This window comes from Pristiophorus japonicus, chromosome 1 (assembly GCF_044704955.1).
Source record: "Pristiophorus japonicus isolate sPriJap1 chromosome 1, sPriJap1.hap1, whole genome shotgun sequence".
NCBI lineage: Eukaryota > Metazoa > Chordata > Chondrichthyes > Pristiophoridae > Pristiophorus > Pristiophorus japonicus.
Genome location: NC_091977.1, coordinates 508,686,620 through 508,706,804, shown reverse-complemented (window position 1 = coordinate 508,706,804; position 20,185 = coordinate 508,686,620).

Genomic DNA, 20,185 nt, shown 5'->3' with positions numbered 1-20,185 from the left:
CTATCTTCACAAGGGCCTACCATGGGGTGGCTGGGGCACTTGCCTGAGCCCTTTGAAAATGCAAATCAGAGCTCTACGATGTACAGAGGAGCAGGTTGTTTTTGTGGAGCCCGGAGGAACTATCTTGCTCCAGTGGGTTTTCTTCTGTCTGTCATTGTTCATATGTTGCTGCTGTCTGCAATGAATTCTCTGCTTCTACAGGCTTATCATCGTCGGCCTCTTTGTTTTCTTCCTGGAACATGGCTTCTGGCTGTTCTTATCCACAGTCAAGCGTGGCTTTTCATGGCTATGCTCCACATCACGCAGTACACTATATGTTGTAAAACATCTGTGGTGTGGTCCTGGCATCTGGCTGTTGTTTAAACAGCAGCATGTGTTGTTCTCTGGGTGTGGATTTAGGTCTATTGGGCTTTTTATACTCTCCGAAGGGAGCAGACGGAATATTACAAATATTTAAGATTACTTTGGTTTCTCTGTTAATCTATACACTGTGTATGAACATGTTGATGTAACATATCTTGCAAATCATTCAATTTGTGATTAATATTGTACACACCGCGCATGCACAAAAGGTGCAGCATGGCTTTCCAGCGCGAGGCTCCACCCCCGAGGCGACTGGACACACTGCGTGGCGCCAAATTCAGATTATACATCGGGGAAACTTTGGCAAATTATTTCCGGTGCATTTCTGGCCTAGAAAAACGGGTGTAACTCTGGAAATATGCCAGAAAACGGGCTTGGGGAAAATTGAGCCCATAGTGATTTGGCCCATGTTCCATCCTGTAGTTATTCTCTCTCTCATACATGTACTTAATAAGATAATTTGTATGTGTTATTTTCACTTCTAATGCAGTGGTTGTAATCTCTTTGCGGACAATTTTATGCCTCAGTGCATAGTTTTTTGTACGTATTTTGAAAATGTTTCCTCATGTCCATATACATTGTGTACTGATACATCACAGCAGTACCTGCACTTACCTTTGTGCTCTTTCTTAAGACAAACAACTTCGACCAGACCTCCAACCAGACCCTCACAATTGCTAACATTATGGAGTCGATTTTAACTCCGCGTGGGTTCCGAGTGAGTGGAAAGTGGGGTACTACCTGGAAGTTTGAAGCCTGGGGTATTTTAACTCATCAACATATCACCAGTCACAGGAGGGGGTGGGGGGGAGGGGGTGGGAGGAGGGAGGATTCCAGGATAGGAGAGTCTGCATCCTTCCTTGTGCGCCCTGGAGGAACAATTCTGCTCCTCCTCGCCCCAAAAAGAACAATTTAACATTTCGCTTGGAAGGCCTCTTCTGACTGAGAACCAGATGCTTCAGCCTGGTCGGAAAGCTTAGATCCCAATTTAGACCCTTTGTGGAATAAGACCCAGATTTGCATAAGTTCACCTCAGCTGCTGCAGTACCCTGAAGGTTAAAGAGGGAAATGGAATGACAGAATTGAGTTTAGAGCAAGTAAGTGCCTGCTCATTTTTAACTGCCCGCCCGCCCGTTTGCGCTGGGTGGGTATGGTTAAAATCGACCCCAATATTTACGTCTGTCAGTGAGAAAAAAACAGATTATCTGGGCATAATCACATTGTTGTTTGTGGGAGCTTGCTGTGCATAAATTGGCTGATGTGCTTCCTACATTACAACAATGACTACACTCCAAAGTAGTTAATGGGCTGTAAAACGCTTTGAGACGTCCAGTGATTGTGAAAGGCTCGATATAAATGCAAGTCTTTCTTTTTTTCTTTCTTTCTCACAGTTTTCATGGAAGAAAAAATATTGGACCCCTAGTTCTTTACACAGAACCAAGAAAATATATTCACCTCTTATCAACCTCCTCCTCAGGTATAGACTTTATTGGGTCAAGTTGTCGATCCCATTTTTCTGAAGAAAATGGCAGTGGATGATATCAGTGAACTTTTCTGGTTCAGTTATGACACTGCTAAGTACTTCAATTAAGAGTTGGCCCATGAGGCTACTTTAAACTGAGAGTCACAGTCAGAAATGTGTATGCAGATTGTTTCTTTAAAAAAAGCAATAATTGAAGCAGTCAGTGAATTTATCTTTATAATCTTTCTCTTCTCTTTTTATCTAAGCCAAGCAGCATGTTGCCTAATCCAGGCATGCTTCATGCAGGATAATATTAGAGTTTGAAATGCATTCACATAATTGTCATTTGTCATTGCCTCCCGATCCAGAAAATATAAGGGTAATTTTGTGAGGTTTGCTAGACCTGAGCAGAGGTTGCAGAATTAGGCTGCAGTATTATATTTGTATCTTTGATTTGCATTTTCACCTAGCAAGGCTGCACATCCTCAGTGGTGATGTAGTTCATGGGTAGTCTGGGACCTAAGGTACATTTACCACTGTCGCCGAAATGTGGCAGAATTCACCCATCACCATATCTATCACATGACTGATACAAGGCCAAAGAATTACACACCTTACTGATATTGAAAGATTTTACAACTCAGTTATTTATAATGCAATTTACCATCATTTTACAAAACTTGCTTGATTATTTATGTATGATCTTCCCTCGTCACTATTTCGAAGAAGAGCAGGGGGGTTATCCCCGGTGTCCTGGTAATTATTTATCCTTCAAGCAACATCACTGAAACAGATTGGCCCAGAAATTCCGCTTTCTCCTTCCCGTGGGCGTTCAAAAGATGCAAAGTGTGTTAAAAAGACAAGCCTGAAGGCTCTGTGCCTCAATGCGAGGAGTATTCGGAATAAGGTGGATGAATTAACTGCGCAGATAGCAGTTAACGGATACAATGTGATTGGCATCACTGAGACAAACTCCAGGGGGACCAAGGCTGGGAACTCAACATCCAGGGGTATTCAACATTTAGGAAGGATAGACAGAAAGGAAAAGGAGGCGGGATGGCGTTGCTGGTTAAAGAGGAAATCAATGCAATAGTAAGGTAGGACATTAGCTTGGATGATGTGGAATCGGTATGGGTGGAGCTACAGAATACCAAAGGGCAGAAAACGCTAGTGGGAGTTGTGTACAGGCCACCAAATAGTAGTAGTGAGGTTGGGGACAGCATCAAACAAGAAATAAGGGAGGTGTGCAATAAAGGTACAGCAGTAATCATGGGCGACTAACCTAACTGGTAACAATACGGTGGAGGAGGATTTCCTGGAGTGTATTAGGGATGGTTTTCGAGACCAATATGTCGAGGAACCAACCAGAGAGCTGGCCATCCTAGACTGGGTGATCTGTAATGAGAAGGGACTAATTAGCAATCTTGTTGTGCGAGGCCCCTTGGGGAAGATGATCATAATATGGTAGAATTCCTTATTAAGATGGAGAGTGACACAGTTAATTCGGAAACTAGGGTCCTGAACTTAAGGAAAGGTAACTTCGACGGTATGAGGCATGAATTAGCTAGAATAGATTGGCAAAGGATACTTAAACGGTTGACGGTGGATAAGAAATGGCAAACATTTAAAGATCACATGGATGAACTTCAGCAATTGTACATCCCTGCCTGGAGTAAAAATAAAACTGGGAAGGTGGTTCAACCATGGCTAACAAGAGAAATTAGGATAGTGTTAAAGCCAAGGAAGAGGCATATAAATTGGCTAAAAAAAGCAACAAACCTGAGGACTGGGAGAAATTTAGAATTCAACCGAGGAGGACTAAGGGTTTAATTAAGAGGAGGAAAATAGAGTACGAGAGGAAGCTAGCAGGGAACATAAAAACTGACTGCAAAAGCTTCTATAAATATGTGAAGAGAAAAAGATTAGTGAAGACAAACGTAGGTCCCTTGCAGTCGGATTCAAGTGAATTTACAATGGGGAACAAAGAAATGGCAGACCAATTGAACCAATACTTCAGTTCTGTCTTCACGAAGGAAGACACAAATAACCTTCCAAATGTAGTAGGGGACAGTGGGTCTCGTGAGAAGGAGGAACTGAAGGATATCCTTATTAGGCGAGAAATTGTGTTCGGGAAATTGATGGGATTGAAGGCCGATAAATCCTTGGGTCCTGATAGTCTGCATCCCAGAGTACTTAAGGAAGTGGCCCTAGAAATAGTGGATGCATTGGTGATCATTTTCCAACAGTCTATCGACTCTGGATCAGTTCCTATGGACCGGAGGGTAGCTAATGTAACAGCACTTTTTAAAAAAGGAGGGAGGGAGACAATGTGTAATTATAGACCGGTTAGCCTGACATCAGTAGCGGGGAAAATGTTGGAATCAATCATTAAGGATGAAATAGCAATGCATTTGGTAAGCAGTGAAAGGATCGGACCAAGTCAGCATGGGTTTATGAAAGGGAAATAATGCTTGACGAATCTTCTGGAATTTTTTGAGTAAGTAACTAACAGAGTGGACAAGGGAGAACCAGTGGATGTGGTGTATTTGGACTTTCAAAAGACTTTTGACAAAGTCCCGCACAAGAGAGTTGTGTGCAAAATCAAAGCGCATTCTATTGGGGGTAATGTACTGATGTGGATAGAGAACTGGTTGGCAGACAAAAGCAGAGAGTCGGGATAAATGGGTCCTTTTCAGAATGGCAGGCAGTGACTAATGGAGTGCCGCAGGGCTCAGTGCTGGGACCCCAGCTCTTTACAATATATATTAACAATTTAGATGAAGTAATTGAGTGTAATATCTCCAAGTTTGCAGATGACACTAAACTGGGTGGTGGTATGAGCTGTGAGGAGGATGCTAAGAGACTGCAGGGTGACTTGGATAGGTTAGGTGAGTGGGCAAATGCATGGCAGATGCAGTATAATGTGGATAAATGTAACGTTATCCATATTGGGGGCAAAAACACGAAGGCAGAATATTATCTGATTGGCGGCAGATTAGGAAAAGGGGAGGTGCAACGAGACCTGGGTGTCATGGTTCATCAGTCACTGAAAGTGGGCATGCCGGTACAGCAGGCGGTAAAGAAGGCCTTAATAGCTAGGGGATTTGAGTATAGGATCTGGGAGGTCTTACTGTAGTTGTACAGGGCCTTATTGAGGCCTCACCTGGAATATTATGTTCAGTTTTGGTCTCCTAATCTGAGGGAGGACGTTCTTCCTATTGAGGGAGTGCAGCGAAGGTTCACCAGACTGATTCCAGGGATGGCTGGACTGTCATATGAGGAGAGACTGGATCAACTATGTCTTTATTCACTGGAGTTTATAAGGATGAGAGGGGATCTCATAGAAACGTATAGATTCTGACGGGACTGGACAGGTTAGATGCGGGAAGAATGTTCCCGATGTTGGGGAAGTCCAGAACCAGGGGACATAGCCTTGGGATAAGGGGTAGGCCATTTAGTACTGAGATGAGGAGAAACTTCTTCACTCAGAGAGTTGTTAACCTGTGGAGTTCCCTGCCACAGAGAGTTGTTGATGCCAGTTCATTGGATATATTTAAGAGGGAGTTAGATATGGCCCTTACGGCTAAGGGGATCAAGGGGTATGGAGAAAAAGCAGGAAAGGGGTACTGAAGGAATGATCCGCCATGATCTTATTGAATGGCGGTGCAGGCTTGAAGGGCCGAATGGCCTACTCCTGCACCTATTTTCTCTGTTTCTATGTTTCTATGTTCGACTAGATTTTAGAGAAAAAATACGCACCTACCTAAAGGTGCTGCGCCCGATCGACTTTCCAATGCACAGGCCTCCTCTTGTTGCACGTCGCAGCGCGTGCATGTTGGGGCATGCGCAGGCCTGGAGCTGGAGTCACATGGCTCTGGGCAGCCAATCAGGTATAGTATCTACTCATTCATAGTAATAGGAGTTTCATAAGACCGAAACTCTTATTACTATGAATGAGAAACCCCCCCCAAATACCCAAAACACTAATAAAAGTTAGAAAATATACACTACATATTTAAGATTCATTTAAATTAAAGTTATTAATGTCTTATAAAAAAAAAATTTCCCAATTTTTAAAAAAGTTTTTTAAATTATGCCTTAAAATAAACTTACCATTGTGGGGAGAGTTTTTAACAATAAAATATGTTTTCATATCTTTATTTTTATATGTTTTTGTGTGTTCTAAACACTTGCGCCTTTAAAAGTAGGCTTTGTGCCTGCTTTTTCAGGCGCAAGATTTTTGGGGACATTTGTATGCATAAATATCGCAAATTTGCCTGTACAAATGTCCTCGCTCCCGATTTGGCTATGAATGTCAAGCTCCAGCTTGCCAGATCGTAAAAGCCGGTTTTCAGCGCATGCGCATTGCGCGCTGAAAACCGGTTTTTCCTGTGTCTTCCCCGGTCCGTCGAAACTTCGTACGGACCTGGGACATCGGAGTTTCAGGGTCATTATCTAGTCAGTGGCACTAGCTGAAGTGCTCTTGCAGAGAGTTGGCATGGCCTCGACGGGCCGAATGGCTTCCTTCTGTGCTGTAACCATTCTAAGATTATCACATTACTGTTTGCGGGAGATTGCTGTGCACAAATTGGCTGCCACTTTTCCTACATTACAACAGTGACCACGCTCCAAAAGTATTTCTTTCGCTGAAAAGCACTTGAGGACGCCTTGAGGTCGTTAAACATGCTATATAAATGCAAATCTTTATTTTTCTTTCTTTCCTCAAATTCTCCCATTTCCCATGATTACAATAATGGGGCTGAAATTTGCGGTCGGAGTCTTCCCGTGGGTGCATGCACTTAGGATGGATTGACAGTAGCGGAGCGGTAGTGGGGGGGAGCGGGTCACCGCCGGGATTACGCAGGAGCGGAATTTTCAAAATCGGCGGCCATTCGACGAAAAATCGGCGGCCATTCCACTCTGCAGTGTAGCCGCCAATTTTCAACGATAATAGGCCTTAAGGGAAAGGGTAATTTCGGACTCCTTGAGTCATGTATTGATTTCCTTAATCTTCTTGTCCTTCCCTATTCTAGAGCATTGCTAGGGAAGTAATCCTGACATTACTCATCCTGACCTCAATAGTAGGCAAAATGCTAGAATCTATTATTAGGAATGTGGTAACAGGGTACTTAGAAAATCGTAATATGATTAGGCAGAGTCAACATGGTTTTATAAAAGGAAAATCATGTTTGACAAATCTGTTAGAATGCCCCAGCACTGAAGCACTGACCACACTTGATCAGCTCCGCTGGGCAGGCCACATAGTTCGCATGCCAGACACGAGACTCCCAAAGCAAGCGTTCTACTTGGAACTCGCCCACGGCAAACGAGCCAAAGGTGGGCAGTGGAAACATTACAAGGGTACCCTCAAAGCCTCCCTGATAAAGCGCAGCATCCCCACTGACACCTGGGAGTCCCTGGACAAAGACCGCCTTAAGTGGAGGAAGTGCATCCGGGAGGGCGCTGAGCACCTCGAGTCTCGTCGCCAAGAGCATGCAGAAATCAAGCGCAGGCAGCAGAGAGAGCGAACGGCAAACCAGTCCCACCCACCCCTTCCCTCAATGACTATCTGTCCCACCTATGACAGAGACTGTGGTTCTCATATTGGACTGTACAGCCACCTAAGAACTCATGTTAAGAGTGGAAGCAAGTCTTCCTCGATTCTGAGAGACTGCCTATTCTTGATGATGATGAGAGTTTTTTGAAGATGTAACGAGTAGGATGGATAAGGGGAAACTAGTGAATGTAGTACATTTGGATTTTCAAAAAGCATTTGATAAGGTGCCACATAACCACAAAACAGAGAGTAGTAATAAACAGGACTTGTTCGGGTTGGCAGGCTGTAACTAATGGGGTACCGCAAGAATCAATGAGTGGGCCTCAGCTATTTACAATCTATATTAATGGTTTAGATGAAGGCACTGAGTGTAATGCATCCAAGTTTGCTGATGATACTTAAGGGGTTGACTGTGGATGGGCAATGGCAGACATTTAGAGACCGCATGGATGAACTACAACAATTGTACATTCCTGTCTGGCGTAAAAATAAAAAAGGGAAGGTGGCTCAACCGTGGCTATCAAGGGAAATCAGGGATAGTATTAAAGCCAAGGAAGTGGCATATAAATTGGCCAGAAATAGCAGCGAACCCGGGGACTGGGAGAAATTTAGAACTCAGCAGAGGAGGACAAAGGGTTTGATTAGGGCAGGGAAAATGGAGTACGAGAAGAAGCTTACAGGGAACATTAAGACGGATTGCAAAAGTTTCTATAGATATGTAAAGAGAAAAAGGTTAGTAAAGACAAACGTAGGTCCCCTGCAGTCAGAATCAGGGGAAGTCATAACGGGGAACAGAGAAATGGCGGACCAATTGAACAAGTACTTTGGTTCGGTATTCACTAAGGAGGACACAAGCAACCTTCCGGATATAAAAGGGGTCAGAGGGACTAGTAAGGAGGAGGAACTGAGGGAAATCCTTATTAGTCGGGAAATTGTGTTGGGGAAATTGATGGGATTGAAGGCCGATAAATCCCCAGGGCCTGATGGACTGCATCTCAGAGTACTTAAGGAGGTGGCCTTGGAAATAGCGGATGCATTGACAGTCATTTTCCAACATTCCATTGACTCTGGATCAGTTCCTATCGAGTGGAGGGTAGCCAATGTAACCCCACTTTTTAAAAAAGGAGGGAGAGAGAAAACGGAATTATAGACCAGTCAGCCTGACATCGGCAGTGGGTAAAATGATGGAATCAATTATTAAGGGTGTCTTCTGGAATTTTTTGAGGATGTTTCCAGTAGAGTGGACAAGGGAGAACCAGTTGATGTGGTGTATTTGGACTTTCAGAAGGCTTTCGACAAGGTCCCACACAAGAGATTAATGTGCAAAGTTAAAGCACATGGGATTGGGGGTAGTGTGCTGACATGGATTGAGAACTGGTTGTCAGACAGGAAGCAAAGAGTAGGAGTAAATGGGGACTTTTCAGAATGGCAGGCAGTGACTAGTGGGGTACCGCAGGGTTCTGTGCTGGGGCCCCAGCTGTTTAAACTGTACATTAATGATTTAGACGAGGGGATTAAATGTAGTATCGCCAAATTTGCGGATGACACTAAGTTGGGTTGCAGTGTGAGCTGCAAGGAGGATTCTATGAGGCTGCAGAGCGACTTGGATAGGTTAGGTGAGTGGGCAAATGCATGGCAGATGAAGTATAATGTGGATAAATGTGATGTTATCCACTTTGGTGGTAAAAACAGAGAGACAGACTATTATCTGAATGGTGACAGATTAGGAAAAGGGGAGGTGCAACGAGACCTGGGTGTCATGGTACATCAGTCATTGAAGGTTGGCATGCAGGTACAGCAGGCGGTTAAGAAAGCAAATGGAATGTTGGCCTTCATAGCGAGGGGATTTGAGTACAGGGGCAGGGAGGTGTTGCTACAATTGTACAGGGCCTTGGTGAGGCCACACCTGGAGTATTGTGTACAGTTTTGGTCTCCTAACCTGAGGAAGGGCATTCTTGCTATTGAGGGAGTGCAGCGAAGGTTCACCAGACTGATTCCCGGGATGGCGGGACTGACCTATCAAGAAAGACTGGATCAACTGGGCTTGTATTCACTGGAGTTCAGAAGAATGAGAGGGGACCTCATAGAAACGTTTAAAATTCTGATGGGTTTAGACAGGTTAGATGCAGGAAGAACGTTCCCAATGTTGGGGAAGTCCAGAACCAGGGGACACAGTCTAAGGATAAGTGGTAAGCCATTTAGGACTGAGATGAGGAGAAACTTCTTCACCCAGAGAGTGGTGAACCTGTGGAATTCTCTACCACAGAAAGTTGTTGAGGCCAATTCACTAAATATATTCAAAAAGGAGTTAGATGAAGTCCTTACTGCTAGGGGGATCAAGGGGTATGGCGAGAAAGCAGAAATGGGATACTGAAGTTTCATGTTCAGCCATGAACTCATTGAATGGCGGTGCAGGCCAGAGGGGCCGAATGGCCTACTCCTGCACCTATTTTCTATGTTTCTATGTTTCTATGTTTCTAAAGCTATGTGGGAAAGTAAGCTGGGAGGAAGGTGCCAAAGAGACTGCAGAGAGATATCGACAGGTTGACTGAATGGGCAAGAACATGACAAATGCAATACAAGGTGGGGAAGTGTGAAGTTATCCACTTTGGTAGGAAAAACAACAAAGCAGAATATTTTTTGAATGGTGAGACGGGGAAATGTTTGCATTCAGGGGGACCTGGGTGTCCTTGTACATGAATCACAGAAAATCAATGTGCAGGTACAGCAAGTAATTAGAGGCAGAAACCCTCACCACATTTTAAAAATACTTGAATGCGCACTTAAAGTGCCGTAACCTACAGGACTATGGACCAAAAGCTGGAAAGTGGGATTAGGCTGGATAGCTCTAGTTCGACCGGCATGGACATGATGGCCTGAAATGGCCTCCTTCTGTGCTAGAAATTTCTGTGATTCTGTGATTAGCAAGCAACTGGTATGTTAGCTTTTGTTACAAAGGGATTAGAGTACAAGAGTAAAGAAATCTTATTACAATTATACAGGGCTTTGGTGAGGCCAATCCTGGAGTACCGCATACAGTTCTGGTCTCCTTACCTAAGGAAAGACATATTTGCCTTAGAGGAAGTGTAACGAAGGTGCACTAGGCTGGTTCCTGGGATGAGGGGCCTGCCCTATGAGGAGAGATTGAGTAGATTAGGTCTATATTCCCGAGAGTTTAGAAGAATGAGAGGTGATCTAATTGAAACATAAAATTCTTAATGGGTTAATGCTGAGAAAATATTTCCCCTAGCTGGGAAATCTAGAACACGGGGTCACAGTCACAGAATAATGAGTTGGCCATTTAGGACTGAGATGAAGAAAAATGTCTTCACTCAAAGGGTTGTGAATTTCTTGGAATTTTCTACCCCAGGGAGCTGTAGATGCTCACTTGTTGAGTATATTCAAGACAGAGGTCGATAAATTCTTGGGAACTAAGGGATATGGGGATAGTGAAGGTGAAGGTGAAGTTGAGGTAGAAAATCAGCTGTAATCTTGTCGGCACAGGCTCGAAAGGCCAAATGGTCGAATCCAGCTCCTATTTCTTATGTTATTAATTGTGAAGTCCCACTCCTAATCTTGTTCTCAAGTCTCCTAACTTTGTTTTGTAGGACTTCAGGCTTTCCTTTAACTACATTGGCCCGAAATGTGCAGTGGGTAATGATAGCAAACTGTCAGTGCTCACCGTCAGGACCCCTCTGAAACTGACTGCAGCTTCAGGAGTTAGTGCATCCAAAAGCGGAAATCCTGAAGTTGGTGCCAGTAGGTCACTGCTCCGACACTGGCTGGGTTGTGGAAACCCCCTCACTGTCTCCCCGCCATCGCTGGCAAATCAGTGTAATTAGAGAAATCAGGGAAACTAACAAAAACTTGGACTGTTCTGCGGTTAGATCGCTGTTAAATATTCCATTAACTGTTAGACCTTGTTGGAATAGGTGCAACTAAGGGTTTAACAAAATAGAAACAGTTGAGAATGCCATTTGGCCTATCTGAGCACATTCATCCAGAAAGAACATACAATCCTCCCCATCACACTAACTATTTTTTAAATGGTTGCACTAATCCAGAAGTCCATTCCATGTGTTAATCCTTAGCCAGAAGTGCCGAGTAGATGTTCTATCTCGGCCTCCTCCTGAGGTCCCCACCAACACAGATACCAGTCATCAACCAAATCAAATTACTCCAAGTGATATCAAGCGCACTGGATACAGCAAAGGCTATGGGCCCCAACAATATCCTGGCCATAGTGCTAAAGACTTGCGCTCCAAAGCTAGCCATGCCACTAGTAAGCTATTCCAATGCAGTTACAACACTGGCATCAACCTGACAAAGTGGAATATTACACAGGTATGGCCTGTCCACAAAAATCAGGACAAATCCAATCCGACAAATTGCCGACTCATCAGTCTACTTTCAATCATCAGCAGCATGATGGAAGGTGTCATCGACTGTGCTATCAAGCAACACCTACTCAGCAATAACATGCTCACCGATGAACGGTTTGGGTTCCGCCAGACCCACTTGGCTGCAGACCTAAATACAACCTTGGCCAAACATGGACAATAGAACAGTGACTGCCCTTGACATCAAGGTAGCATTTGACCCTGTGTCATCAAAGGGCCCTAGTAAAATTAAAGTCAGTGGGAATTAGGGAGAAAACTCTCCAATGGCTGAAGTTATACCGAGTACAAGGAAGATGGTTGTGGTTGATGGAGGCCAATCATCTCTGCCCCAGGACACCACTGCAGGAGTTCCAGGAGTTCCTCAGGGCAGTGTCCTAGCCCCACCCATCTTTATCTGCTTCATTAATGACCTTCCCTCCATCATAAGGTCAGAAGTGGGGTTGTTCGCTGATGATTTTTAGACCAATATGTCGAGGAACCAACTAGGGGGGAGGCCATCTTAGACTGGGTGTTATGTAATGAGAGAGGATTAATTAGCAATCTCGTTGTGCGAGGCCCCTTGGGGAAGAGTGACCATAATATGGTGGAATTCTGCATTGGGATGGAGAATGAAACAGTTAATTCAGAGACCATGGTCCAGAACTTAAAGAAGGCTAACTTTGAAGGTATGAGGCGTGAATTAGCTGGGATGGATTGGCGAATGATACTGAAGGGGTTGACTGTGAATGGGCAATGGCAGACATTTAGACACCGCATGGATGAACTTCAACAATTGTACATTCCTGTCTGGCATAAAAATAAAAAAGGGAAGGTGGCTCAACCGTGGCTATCAAGGGAAATCAGGGATAGTATTAAAGCCAAGGAAGTGGCATACAAATTGGCCAGAAATAGCAGCGAACCTGGGGACTGGGAGAAATTTAGAACTCAGCAGAGGAGGACAAAGGGTTTGATTAGGGCAGGGAAAATGGAGTATGAGAAGAAGCTTGCAGGGAACATTAAGACGGATTGCAAAAGTTTCTATAGATATGTAAAGAGAAAAAGGTTAGTAAAGACAAACGTAGGTCCCCTGCAGTCAGAATCAGGGGAAGTCATAACGGGGAACAAAGAAATGGCGGACCAATTGAACAAGTACTTTGGTTCAGTATTCACGAAGGAGGACACGAACAACCTTCCGGTTATAAAAGGGGTCGGGGGGTCTAGTAAGGAGGAGGAACTGAGGGAAATCCTTATTACCCAGGAAATTGTGTTGGGGAAATTGATGGGATTGAAGGCCGATAAATCCCCAGGGCCTGATGGACTGCATCCCAGAGTACTTAAGGAGGTGGCCTTGGAAATAGTGGATGCGGTAACAGTCATTTTCCAACATTCCATTGACTCTGGATCAGTTCCTATAGAGTGGAGGGTAGCCAATGTAACCCCACTTTTTAAAAAAGGAGGGAGAGAGAAAACAGGGAATTATAGACCGGTTAGCCTGACATCGGTAGTGGGTAAAATGATGGAATCAATTATTAAGGATGTCATAGCAGTGCATTTGGAAAGAGGTGACATGATAGGTCCAAGTCAGCATGGATTTGTGAAATGGAAATCATGCTTGACAAATCTTCTGGAATTTTTTGAGGATGTTTCCAGTAGAGTGGACAAGGGAGAACCAGTTGATGTGGTATATTTGGACTTTCAGAAGGCGTTCGACAAGGTCCCACACAAGAGATTGATGTGCAAAGTTAGAGCACATGGGATTGGGGGTAGTGTGCTGACATGGATTGAGAACTGGTTGTCAGACAGGAAGCAAAGAGTAGGAGTAAATGGGTACTTTTCGGAATGGCAGGCAGTGACTAGTGGGGTACCGCAAGGTTCTGTGCTGGGGCCCCAGCTGTTTACACTGTACATTAATGATTTAGATGAGGGGATTAAATGTAGTATCTCCAAATTTGCGGATGACACTAAGTTGGGTGGCAGTGTGAGCTGCGAGGAGGATGCTGTGAGGCTGCAGAGCGACTTGGATAGGTTAGGTGAGTGGGCAAATGCATGGCAGATGAAGTATAATGTGGATAAATGTGAGGTTATCCACTTTGGTGGTAAAAACAGAGAGACAGACTATTATCTGAATGGTGACAGATTAGGAAAAGGGGAGGTGCAAAGAGACCTGAGTGTCATGGTACATCAGTCATTGAAGGTTGGCATGCAGGTGCAGCAGGCGGTTAAGAAAGCAAATGGCATGTTGGCCTTCATAGCAAGGGGATTTGAGTACAGGGGCAGGGAGGTGTTGCTACAGTTGTACAGGGCATTGGTGAGGCCACACCTGGAGTATTGTGTACAGTTTTGGTCTCCTAACCTGAGGAAGGACATTCTTGCTATTGAGGGAGTGCAGCGAAGGTTCACCAGACTGATTCCCGGGATGGCGGGACTGACCTATCAAGAAAGACTGGATCAACTGGGCTTGTATTCACTGGAGTTCAGAAGAATGAGAGGGGACCTCATAGAAACATTTAAAATTCTGACGGGGTTAGACAGGTTAGATGCAGGAAGAATGTTCCCAATGTTGGAGAAGTCCAGAACCAGAGGTCACAGTCTAAGGATAAGGGGTAAGCCATTTAGGACCGAGATGCGGAGGAACTTCTTCACCCAGAGAGTGGTGAACCTGTGGGATTCTCTACCACAGAAAGTTGTTGAGGCCAATTCACTAAATATATTCAAAAAGGTGTTAGATGAGGTCCTTACTACTATGGGGATCAAGGGGTATGGCGAGAAAGCAGGAATGGGGTACTGAAGTTGAATGTTCAGCCATGAACTCATTGAATGGCGGTGCAGGCTAGAAGGGCCGAATGGCCTACTCCTGTACCTATTTTCTATGTTTCTATGTTTCTATGTTAGAGGGAAGTGACCGGGACCCTGGAAAGACGTGAGTTTGGGGCCCAGAAGAGGCGATGGCCCAGGGGCAGCACCGGCCAGCCACACTGCGATATGTGTGCGTGCTCGGTCCGTGCACCAGTCATTTTGGATAATCCTTGCCACTGGACCAAGACCAAGCTCTGTCAAGCCCGTGTGATGGCTGATGTGCAATGGCCACCACACGTTAAAAAAAATCCACGTATAGGCATCTTCCATCCTTCAACAGGTAGTTCGGGATCTGGAGTATTCAGTCCTTCATTGAAACACCTGTGAACTTATCTCTTTTTGGCGTGGAAGCAAGTCATCCTCGCTTCGAGGGACTGCCTATGATGATGATGGTTCAGTTCCAGTTGCAATTCCTGCAGTCCGTGTCCACATGCAGCAAGACCTGGGACACATCTAGGCTTGGGCAGATATGTGGCAAGAAAGATTTGCGCCACACAAGTGCCAGGCAATGACTATTTCCAACAAAAGAGAGTCTAACCACCACCCCTTGACATTCAATGGCATTAGCATCATTGAATCCCTCACTATCAACATCCTGGGGATCACCATTGAGCAGATACTTAATTGGACCATCCACATGAATACCATTGCTATAAGAGCATGTCAGAGGCTAGGTATTCTGTGACCAGTGACTCACCTCTTGAGACCCCAGAACCTTTCCACCACCTACAAGGCACAACTCAGGTGTGTAATGGAATACTCGCCACTTACCTGGATGACTACACCTCCAACAACACTCAAGAAGCTTGACATCATTCAGGAAAAAGCAACCTGCTTGATCGGCACCCCACCCACCAGCTTAATCATCCACTCCCTTCCCCACTGATGCAACATGGCTGCAATGTGTACCATCGACAAGATGCACTGCAGCAACTCGCCAAGGCTTCTTTGATAGCGCCTCCCAAACCTGTGACCTCTACCACCTAGAAGGACAAGGGCAGCAGGTGCATGGGAACACTACTACCTCCAATTTCCTCTCCAAGTCACACACCATTCTGACTTGGAAATATATTGTCGTTCCTTCATCGTCGCTGGGTCAAAATCTTGGAACTCCCCACCAATCAGCACTGTTGAAATACCTTCACCACACAGACTGCAGCGGTTCAAGGAGGAGGCTTACCACCACCTTCTCAAGGGCATAATTACTGGCCTTGCCAGCGATGCCCACATCCCATGAGTAAATAAATCATTATTTTCCTGAAGTACGTCTTGATATTTTTCCTAAATTTGTCTCTCTCCACTGTCCTACTGAATTTACCTCTTTCACGTGTTTACTATTTTAAACACCTCTAAGGACCCCTCTTAGTTACCCTCTTTTGATGCTGAATACTATTACAGAGGCGAAAACCCACATCTTTCAGGCTTATAGTACAATAGATCAGCCATGATCTTATTGAATGGCGGAGCAGGCTAATGGGGCCAAATTGTCTACTCCTACTCCTGTTTCTTATGTTCTTAGAAGCTATTCTCAAAAATGAGACCAGTGTGTAGGATTTCTGAATCTCTCTGGGCTTACATTTGACAGTGAGACGATTCTTTCAAAACAATTGGCCGTTTATTAAAAACATACACACATTCACATTAGCAGCAGTGATCAGTTATCTTAAAAAGACACACACTTACACATTACCAACAGTTGTCAATTATGTTATGACAGAGCTACAATGAGGTTATAATAACGAGTGATATACGTTACATCCCTTTTGCTGGCTGGTTTGGACACCCAGCTTGCTGTTTTAGCTGGTCTTCAGGGATTTTTTTTTTTTTTTTTAAATTCGTAGCCAATCGTTCCAATTCTTTGTCAAATCACAAACGCCAGAGGTCACCTTGGGCCCATTCAAGGATCACTCTGCACCAATGCTTTTAGCCAAAAGGCCTAGAGCCACTGCACCGTTCCTGGAAGTACTGCAATACCAGGTTCGTGCCATGGAGGTGGATGGGTCAGGTCCCCCACACACCTCCGTGGAGGTGGATGGGTCAAACCACCCCACCCACCTCCTATTTCCAAAAAAGCAAGCATATACCTTCCTGATCCAGGGAGAACCACCCCGGGGTCATGGTGGCTACTCCCCCGTCAGGTCAGCCACGCACGATCCTAGCCAAAAGGCCCCATGCCATGTGTCCAAGAGAGAGAAGAGAGAGAGAAAAGTTCCTGGCTTGCGTTTTTTATATTCCTCAAGGCCATTGTCCTCAGAAAGCCTCCCGATTAGACTTTGGTTCCAGGGCAGCTTCTTATTGGCTCTCCTCACACATGTGGCTGTCTGGTCTGGCTCAGCCATTTCTGATTAGTTTAAATGGCTTTCCAATACACAAAACTCATGCGACAGCTCTGGGGCTTTCATTTTGTTTCTTACAAAACTTAGCCCATGCTGGCAATCTGTGGGCTTACATTTTATCTCAACACTAACAGGCCTTTCCATATAATCTACACTTTTAACATTTATACATGCATATAATTGATTTTAATCATTAATAAAGACTTTTATTCTTACAAGTGACAACAAAATGAGTCAACATCAGTCAAATATTCTCCGAATACATGAGGTCAGAAGCTCATTGGAAAAACATAGTCCCACCTCCTGTGTTAAGTTTTGGATGTTATTTAGTGTTCAGAGACAGCCCAATCAACATTTGAATGCAGGATGATTTAGGCAATAAACTAACGTGCTCTCGCTGAATCCTTTAGTAAGCCAACAGGCAAAATAAAATTCTATAGCTTCTGCGGCCCTTCAATTAATTTAAGAGAAAGAAATTCCAAAAGTTGCTCATGCAGCTCCATCTAGCTCAAGCCACCATGAAGGAAGAATTTTAAATCTGTGGAAACTGGGTTTAACGGCATTGCAAATCACCAGTCTGTAATCCATTATAAGGTTAAATTATTTTCTACTACACTTCAAAGAGGCTCAAAAGGGTGATTACTGTCTCAAAATATAAGTCGGAGCTGTAACTGAGGCAATTTAATGCAGCTGAATATTTTTAACTTTAAATGAATTTATTCAGCAAAAATGAATGAGTTTTATTATCGGGACAAGTCAAGGAATATGTGTGTGGACATGAGTTTTATTGGCCCAGAAATACCGGCCTCCCCGGATCCGTACGGAATGTGTACGGACCCGGGAAGGCATCGCAAAAGCCGGTTTTCAGCGCATAATGCACATGCACTGAAAACCGGCTTTTCCAATCTGTCAAGCTACAGATGGAGTATAATGTTGGAAAGTGTGAGGTCATGCACTTTGGCAGAAAAAAATCAAAGAGCAAGTTATTATTTAAATGGAGAAAGATTGCAAAGTGCCACAGTACAACGGGACCTGGGGGTACTTGTGCATGAAACACAAAAGGTTAGTATGCAGGTCTAGCAAGTGATCAGGAAGGCCAACGGTATCTTGGCCTTTATTGCAAAGGGGATGGAGTATAAAAGCAGGGAAGTCTTACTACAGCTACATAAGGTATTGGTGAGGCCACACCTGGAATACTGTGTGCAGTTTTGGTTTCCATATTTACAAAAGGATATACTTGCTTTGTAGGCAGTTCAGAGAAGGTTCACTAGGTTGATTCCGCGGATGAGGGGGGTTGACTTATGAGGAAAGGTTGAGAAGGTTGGGCCTCTACTTATTGGAATTCAGAAGAATGAAAGGTGATCTTATTGAAACATATAAGATTATGAGGGGGCTTGACAAGGTAGATGCAGAGAGGATATTTCCATTGATGGGGGAGACTAGAACTAGAGGGCATAATCTTAGAATAAGGGGCCACCCATTTAAAACAGAGATGAGGAGAAATTTCTTCTCTCAGAGGATTATAAATCTGTGGAATTCGCTGCCTCAGAGAGCTGTGGAAGCTGGGACATTGAATAAATTTATGACAGAAATAGACAGTTTCTTAAACGATAAGGGGATAAGGGGTTATGGGGAGCGGGCGGGGAAGTGGAGCTGAGTCCATGATCAGATCAGCCATGATCGTATTGAATGGCGGAGCAGGCTTGAGGGGCCGTATGGCCTACTCCTGTTCCTATTTCTTATGTTCTTATGTTCTTATGTTCTTATCATCTGCATATCAGGAGAGACGACATTTGACAGGGCAAGATTTATCCATATCTCGCCCAGCAAATGTCCTCAAAATCTTTGCGACTGATAAAAGCAGGCACATAGCTTACTTTTGCAGGCATAAGAGTTTTAAAACACACTTAAAACATAAAAAATAAAATAAAAAAACATTTTATTTTTTAAAACCCTGCCCACTATGTTAAATTTATTTTAAACCATAATTAAAAAAACTTTTAAAAAACTCAGAGAAAAAAAATTCTCCAAGATATTTATTAACTTTAATTTCAATTAATTTTAATTATGTGAGATGTGTTTTTAACTTTTAATTTGGTGTTATTGTGTTTGTTTTTTTTCTCAATTAATAGCGATGAGAACTCGTAGATACGGAGTTCCCGTTGCGATTAATTGAGAATACTTTACCTGATTGGTTGAGCAGTCACCCGAGACTGCATTTTCAGCGTGGGACGGGAGCGCATTTCACAGCGCGGGAAGAGAAGGCCTCCCTAACGGAATTCCATGCTCCTCAGGGACCAGCAGGTACTTTTGGAAAAATTCTCCGGTCGGAGGCATTCATCCGAATGAAGCCACCGACGGGAATTTCAGGGCCATTAGGTTTACTTAGTGAATTGACTTTGAAGTTTACCCTTGAGTATTTAGACTGAATAAAGTCACTTTAACATAATTTTCCATTCCGTCTCCTACTATATCAAATGACATTCATTTGGAACATTTTTCAGGCGCATTAGACACTAGGTGCCATTCTCTATAAAATTAGATAGTGGCAATTAAAAGTCTATGTTCCATGAGTGACATCACATGACATTACCCAGCAGATTAGGTGTTGCATTTTAGAAATGTGCTTCGATTCCCTGATGTTTGCTTGAATAACATTCTGAATAATGGTTTGTGTCTCATTGATTCTGTGAACCATTGCAGCAAAACGCTTACCGTAATGCCATTTAACGGTTGATTGAACCTAAAATTAATTTTCAATTAAAAACTTTCCTCTGGTTCTTTTTCCTAGTTTACCTGAAATGAATTTGAGGAACGTGCAACAGATTCACTTCACTGAAACTCACTCAGATTGAACTCTGATTGGGATGTTGACCTTCTGCTGAGGGATTATGAGCAGCTTGGGGCTAAATTAGAAAGCAGAACCACTAAGGTAATAATCTCTGGATTACTACCTGAGCCACGAGCAAATTTTATAGGGTAAATAAGATTAGAGAGATGAACACGTGGTTCAAAGACTGGTGTGGGAAAAATGGGTTTCGATTCATGGGGCACTGGCACCAGTACTGGGATAAGAGGGAGCTGTCCCTTTAGGACAGGCTCCACTTGAACCATGCTGGGAGTAGTGTCCTGCCGAATCAAGTAACTAGGGTGGTAGATAGGGCTTTAAACTAAACAGTGGGGGAGAAGGTTCAGGTGAGTGGAAATGTAAAAAGTCAAAGAGCAAGGAGAA